This window comes from Aphelocoma coerulescens, chromosome 8 (genome assembly GCF_041296385.1).
Source record: "Aphelocoma coerulescens isolate FSJ_1873_10779 chromosome 8, UR_Acoe_1.0, whole genome shotgun sequence".
Taxonomy (NCBI): domain Eukaryota; kingdom Metazoa; phylum Chordata; class Aves; order Passeriformes; family Corvidae; genus Aphelocoma; species Aphelocoma coerulescens.
Window position 1 is genome coordinate 16,934,987 of NC_091022.1, and position 6,480 is coordinate 16,941,466.

A 6,480-nucleotide genomic window follows, 5' to 3' on the forward strand; every position below is an offset into this window, starting at 1 on the left:
ACGATTCTGATGAGTCGAAGCATAGAAAATGGTATCCCCGTCCTGCCTGATGTTTTCTTGGTCAAGCCTAGACTGTATTTATTGCTTCTCAAATGGTAGCTGGGTTTGCCGGGCTTTCAGATCTTCCCTGGGGTGACAGTGCTGACTGTCCACGCTAGAATTGGCAAGTAGAGTTGAAGTTAAAGTTATGTGATTTGTGAGTAATATGGTAATTTTTTTTCTGAGTACTAGTTCGATTAAGCAGTTTTGTGGGTTGGGTTTTTTTTGTTTTGTTTTGTTTTGTTTTGTTTTTAATGAGATTAATGGTGCTTAAAACATAAAAAGTAAGTAATTAGACATAAAATAGGGCGTTTATTTATAGTGGTCTAATTGAAGCGTCTCCAGTTGTTAGTGTTAAAATAGTATAATCTCCTTATGGTGCAGGCAGCTGTAGAAATAGGAAAGCATTTTAAACTAGTAGAAGGGCTTTCACACTCGCTTCCTCAATGAGGCGCCGTCTTGCTTTTCCCCTGTTCTTAAAGATGACTGCAAACCTGGTTCGATCGGGATTCTCCATATGCACCTACGCTGCAAAGCACATCCGGCCGGCCGGAGGAGGTGCCGGCTGCCGGCGGTGTTGGCAGAGCCTCGCTTGTCCGGCAGCTCTGGGCCTTGCCGGGGCACGTCGCATTTCCTGTCCACCGCTTTCGGCGTGTCCCCCCAGGGTGGGGAGCCCCCCGAGACCGGCCGAAGCCATGATCGAGCCCCCGCTGCCGAGGAGCGCACCGTGCCGGCGGTGCGGGGCAGTGCGGGGCGGGGCGGGCTCGGGCGCGGCGCCGCCGGGAGCCGCTGAAGGGAGGACTTCAAAGGAGCCGTCGGGGGCGAGAGGAGGCGGACAAAGCAAGCGCCGGGCTACCGAACGCGGGGCTCCGCCGGCGAATTTTAAGGCGCTTTAAGTCTAAAGGAGAAGTGACAAGGCAATCATCTCCTCGGCTCGGCTGCGGATGGGAGGGCGGAATCTTGCTAACAGCTCGTGTATCTGTATATTTAATTGCGACCTGGCTGCATGTTCCTGTTGAGGAAGGATGCAGATCACAAGCGAATCTATAAAAACGCAGTTGACAAGCCCGGGAAAGGGATAACTGACAGATGAAACGAGAGTCAGCGCGGAGCTAACTGGCAAACGCATTGGTACAAAGTCAGATAACCTTCTGAGAGGAGGAGTAGTTTGTTTTATTGCCGTGCTCCAGAGTTTTATCTCCTATCGGTGTGATGGGGTAGAGAGGAGCTAATGTGCACTGTTTAGGATACAAACATGCAGATTAGATCAGACTTCAGACACAGCGTTTCACTCAAGATTTAGGACAGTCAGAGAAATAAATCAGGCTTCCCCCACCGAGGAAAACATAGAATTTTCTTTTAATGTTTTATGGGGATTTAAACTTCTCTAAACACAACTGTTGTGCATACGGGTTTAGGAAGCTATCGGGATTTGATAGGGTCGGGAGCTGGGGCCCGGAGCTCACCGCCACCGTTATGCAAGGCTGGGGCGCTGGTAGAGTATCAACCCGGCTCCCGTTTTCTTCACTTTTGTGTTACTTTAAGTTTTCAAGGAGGCTAGTGTAATTACGAGGCGTTTAACTTTTTGCCAGGCTCTTTCATTATGGCTTTGCATTTGCACCTCGCTTTTAAGAGAAGTAATAACATTCACAGTCAGGGGCAAATCCTGTTAATGAACAAATTAAAGTTCAAACAGTTATTCAAGTTCACAGCCCCGCTCGCTGCTCCTTTAATAAGAGTTATACATGTTACTTTCTCTCGGGATCACTCCCCCTTTTATTACTTTTTAAGCTTTTCATAAGCACTAGCGGGCTGTACGGGCAGCTCCCAGCCTCTAAAGAGCCCACAAATCCTGAATGGAGCCCTAATCCGACCTTAATTTGGCAACTTTTGTAAAAAACATAAAAGCTCGGGTGCCACCCTTGTGCGCTCAGATTATAATACCGCAGGGAACAAGCCGGGGGAAGGCCCCCTCTATCCCGCACCCACCTATTTGAGTTGGTTCCCTCCCCTCAGGAGCTGTGCAAAAAGCCTCTGTTCGTGCCTCACGGGCACCGGGAGAGAAATTAGGATCGATACCCTGGAAATTTCCACCCCCTGCCACGATAGCTCTACCAGGCTCTGCTGGGCGTGGGCTGCCGGGGCGGCCGGTGCCCCCAGCCCGTCCCGCAGCGCTGCCCTTGGGCTGGTTGCCTGCCTCAAGTGTTATTAGCAACGTGCAGTAAAAAAAAAAAAGAAAAAAGAAAAAAAAAAGAAAAAAAAAAAAAAGAAAAATCCTTGCGCTCTTCCTCTCTTCCCGCCCCCTGCCCCCGGCCCCTCTTCTCTTTCTTCAAACCTTTCGCCATTAGAGTGTCTGCACTCACCTTGGCATTTGCATAACATGAATCTAAATTCCCCTTGTCAGGGGCTGCCCCGGCCCAGGGCAGCCGCGGCTCCCGGTGGGACCGGGCGGGGAGCGGGGCGGTCCCTCCCGCGGAGCCGGGCTCTGGGCCGGGGGCGGCGGGCAGAGTCCAACAAAGCCCGGGGAATTTGACACTGGTTCAAGGCAGCGCCGGTGCAAAAGCGCTGTCTATGTACAAATAGAGGAGATCACACTCCCCATTATCTACCTCCTGGCGAGTGTTTGATTTGTGACATCAAAAGCTTATCAAGGCAAGCTCACAAAAAAAAAAAAAAAAAAAAAAAAAAAAAAAAAAAAAAAGAGAAAAAGAAGGAGGAAAAAGAAGTACCTCTTCATGGAGGGAGATCCCTATGGTTTGGGTGATGTAAAGGAGGGAGGAAGGGGCCGGTGTTGTCAAAACGTTGCCGGTGCCAGGGAGGCGATTCCTGCCCCGCCCGTGTCCCCGCGGGCCGAACGGCGGGGCGCTGGTGCGGGGCCGGCCGCGGGCGCTCAGAGCAGCGGGCGGGCGGGCTGGCCCCGGCGGACGGCTGGAGGGAGGCCCTGATTCCTCGCAGCCATCCACACAGAAGTGGTTTGATATAATCACCATGACAACTGCCGCCTATAAGCATACAAATAATAGAGATGAAATAGACAAAAGATTAGCATGCCATGAAAAGTACAATAAGTTTCTTATTTAGCATTTAGATAACTGTCTTTCCTTCGGAGCAGGCTTCAAAGTTGAACCCAGTTTAGACCAAGAGGATTAATTCTTTCTCCCGCATGCTTCATTGAATCTCTCATTACCAAACTTTGTCTGTATTGATGTAAGATTTGATTGAAGATTAGAGCATTTAGCAAATCTTGCTTTTCTGCATGTATCAGGCCTTTTCAAGCGCAGACCGCGCTGCCCAGTGGTCAATACCCTTACTTTTATCCAGTGTCTGCTTCATTTAAACTTAATCAACTCCCTCAATGAACTGGAACAGGGAAACGTCCCTGAGGTAAGAATGTTGTGCTTTTCTTAGATAATTCTTTGCTCCCTCTCCCAATCCGCTGGCGTTAAACCTAAAATTGCTCTCTGATGAACTTAATCAATATGATAATGACAATTGGGGCTGAATGGCTCGGCCTGTGCTCAGCACGGAAAAGGTAGACGGCTGTGCCCATTGCCCAAAAGCAACTTCTCCTTTCTGGCCTCTCCTTTTGTGTTCACTTCTCTCACCTTTCTTTCTCTCTCTCCCCCTCTTCCCCCCTCCGTGACACCAACCGCTGTTCACGCTGGAGAATGATGCTTCTTTGTGCGGCAGGAGGACTCGTATGTCACCGCCCGGAGGAGCGGAGCGGAGCGATTGGCCGGGTGAATTATCTGCCTTGTTGCAGTGAATTATTTGCGCTGTTTCCTTTCCCAGTCAACAAGTTTCTGAGGTATAGAGCAGATCAATCAAAGCTGACAGAGCGCATGTGAAGCTTTTACTGTGTAAATCTGGACCTCTTGTCCCGGCTTCGTTGGCACTGGCATCTGTATATCATTTTTATACTGCTACCAGTAGAGCAATTTCAAAAGTATTTGCAAGGAAAATGGATGTCCCCATCTGTTCCTGGAATCATAAATGTGCCACTTTCGGAGGGTTTTCACTGGTAATCATATCTTTAATGATGAACAAACTTGTGATATATACCTTTCCATAAAATGGGGTTTTCTTCACTTTATTGTGATTGGCTGGGATAAATAGCTTTTCCATATGTTAGGAAGATAAAACATAAGATTACCAGACCTCGTTTGTTTGATCATAAACAAAAGAAACAATTCGCTCCAAACACTCTTTAAACAGAAACAACTGCAGAATTAAGTTGTACTAATAAGCTATCGATGGGTCAGGAGGCAAACAACTGTCTCCATAGAAAAGACAGCTGGTTTAAAATACGAATAGTCGGTCCTTCTCACTATTCGGGTGACCTTTATGCAGGCGCGGATTTTAAATACTCGATGTTAATTTTGTTTCTCTTAAGATTGTCTTGGTTTTATGTCCACTTATTTTTTCCCTAGCTTGACTTTGAATTTCCCTAAGTGCCAGAGCGAGGATACGGTGCTGGGTAGTGCATTGCCGTGCGCTATATTTAGAAAGCAGCTGGAAGAGAAAACGTCCTCAGGAATCCGAACTGTTTTGTTGTAAATGTCCCTCCAGTCCCAGCACTGTAAACGTAAACGCTCTTTCTGCAGACGTGTCAGCGCTTCGCGCTACCTGGGAGCGCTGGGTAAGGATGGGCTCGGGGAGCCGCTGTTGACCCCACGGCACTCTCCGGCAGCCTTAGAGGTGTCCAGGGCAATGAGAGGTGCCGTGGCCAGGGCTGCCCGGCGGCGTGGCTGCCAGCCCACCCTCGCGGTGGGGGCAGCGGCGCCTGGGTTTCTCCCCGCCGGAGGCTCCCCTCTCCGCCCGCGGGAATTGTCGGTTGCCCCCATTTCTCCGTGCAGAGTGCCTCAGCAGCAGGGGCACTGCCCGTGTAAGCGGGACAGCCCTCCCCGCCCGCCGCCGCCCCGGGCCGGGCAGTCCGCGTCCGTGGGCGCTGGCGGAGCCGGTGCACTACGGCGGGGTCGGGTGGCACGGACAGCCCTTCCCCGTCCTTGGAGCAGCAACAGCACCCTCAGACCCACTGCTCGCTCCCTGCAAGGAGTGAGGGTCGATGCTAAACGAGGTCTCGTCTTCTGGGGCTTGGCCCTTCGGGAATGGGGACAGGGTTCCCGGGGCAGCCCGTGCCGAAGGGCCATCCCCGCCTGGCTGTCATTCAGGGTGCGAGCCCCAGCGGCACTGAGACAGCGCCGGGGTTCGCTCTGCTCCGAGCCTTGGGGACCCCGCGCCAGGCCCCGAGGCCCGACGGGGCGGGCGGCTGCACACACCATCCCGAAACCCTCGTGTGCTCAGCGGCCAGGCAGCTCTGCCCGCTCCCCAGACGGCAAAGGGGGCAATTGCCGCGACACCGCGATGGAAGGAGACGCCTCCGAGCCCCTTCCTCCAGGCCCATGCCCCTCGGTGGGCACAGGGAGCCGGGGCAGTGCTGAGCGTGCGGGTCCCAGCTGAGGGCAGGGAGAGCGGCAGCCTCCAAGGGCGGGGCTTCCCACCCTCGCCCGCACCGCACCGCGTTCCCGCTGCCGAGGGGGATGAACTTGGTACCGGCGGGCGGGAAAGTGAGGAAGTTAACATCTCTTAAGGCCTGAAGAGACCATTAAATCATCTGCCTGACCTTCTGCATTACAGGGCCGTATAACTCCATCCAGTCCTAAGGCATTAAGCCAGATAATTTGTGTTCGAGTAAAATCTGCCTTCAAGAAAGTCTCATGGTCCTGAGGGTTTCAAGAGATGGAGACTTTGCTCTTGTCCCGAAGAGTTTGTTGCGGCAGTTAACCCTTGTTTAAGGGATGAGCCTCGTTTCCATTGCACACTGCCCTTGTTGAAATTACTCCCAATTGCCAGGTTTTTGTTTTGGAACCTCCTAGTCCCGTTGTTGCAACTGCGGCAACCTCGGCTTTTCCCTTCCTTTCACACAGGTTTTGTGCCTAATGTTAGCACAGACGAGGCTCTGGCCCCTCCTCAGGCTGCCTGAGGTCTCCTGAGGCATCCAACACCTACCTAAGTCAGCCTGCCTGGTGACAGGGACAAGGAAGAGTCCCAGCACTTCAAACTGGGTAGGCCTATGGGACATACCATTTAAAACCACTGTTTGAGGGCCTAATCCTGCTTTACTGTGAAATCACGGGGCAACACGCCTTTCTAACCAAGCCAACGCAAAATGGGAGAAGGATGAGGTACCTTCTTGAGAACCTCTGTTCTCTCCGCTGGGCAGGCAAAGCCTGAAGATGCCTGCATGTGAGTGATTGGGGTGCTGTGGGCTTGGAGTATTCGTGGAAGAGGAGAATACTTTATCTGTTGATCACCTAGGGCTCAAAAGATTTTATTTCTCTAGTAGGTGGTTGCTGCCCTCTGTCCTAGGGCAATGCTGTTGGCAGCAGGATGAAGCCAACCCCGCTTCGGAGGAGTAGGTCCCCAGCTGCTGGCGCCGGC

At 52.0% G+C, this 6,480-nt stretch overlaps 1 long non-coding RNA gene across 1 annotated transcript; it reads left to right on the top strand.

Annotated features, from left to right (window-relative positions):
• Positions 1–3,156: 3,156 nt before the first annotated feature.
• LOC138114009 (uncharacterized) lies at positions 3,157–6,272 on the top strand. Its single transcript, XR_011152440.1, has 3 exons — positions 3,157–3,847; positions 4,470–4,678; positions 5,967–6,272. It is a non-coding gene; the product is annotated as an uncharacterized lncRNA (long non-coding RNA).
• The last annotated feature ends 208 nt before the right edge of the window (positions 6,273–6,480 follow it).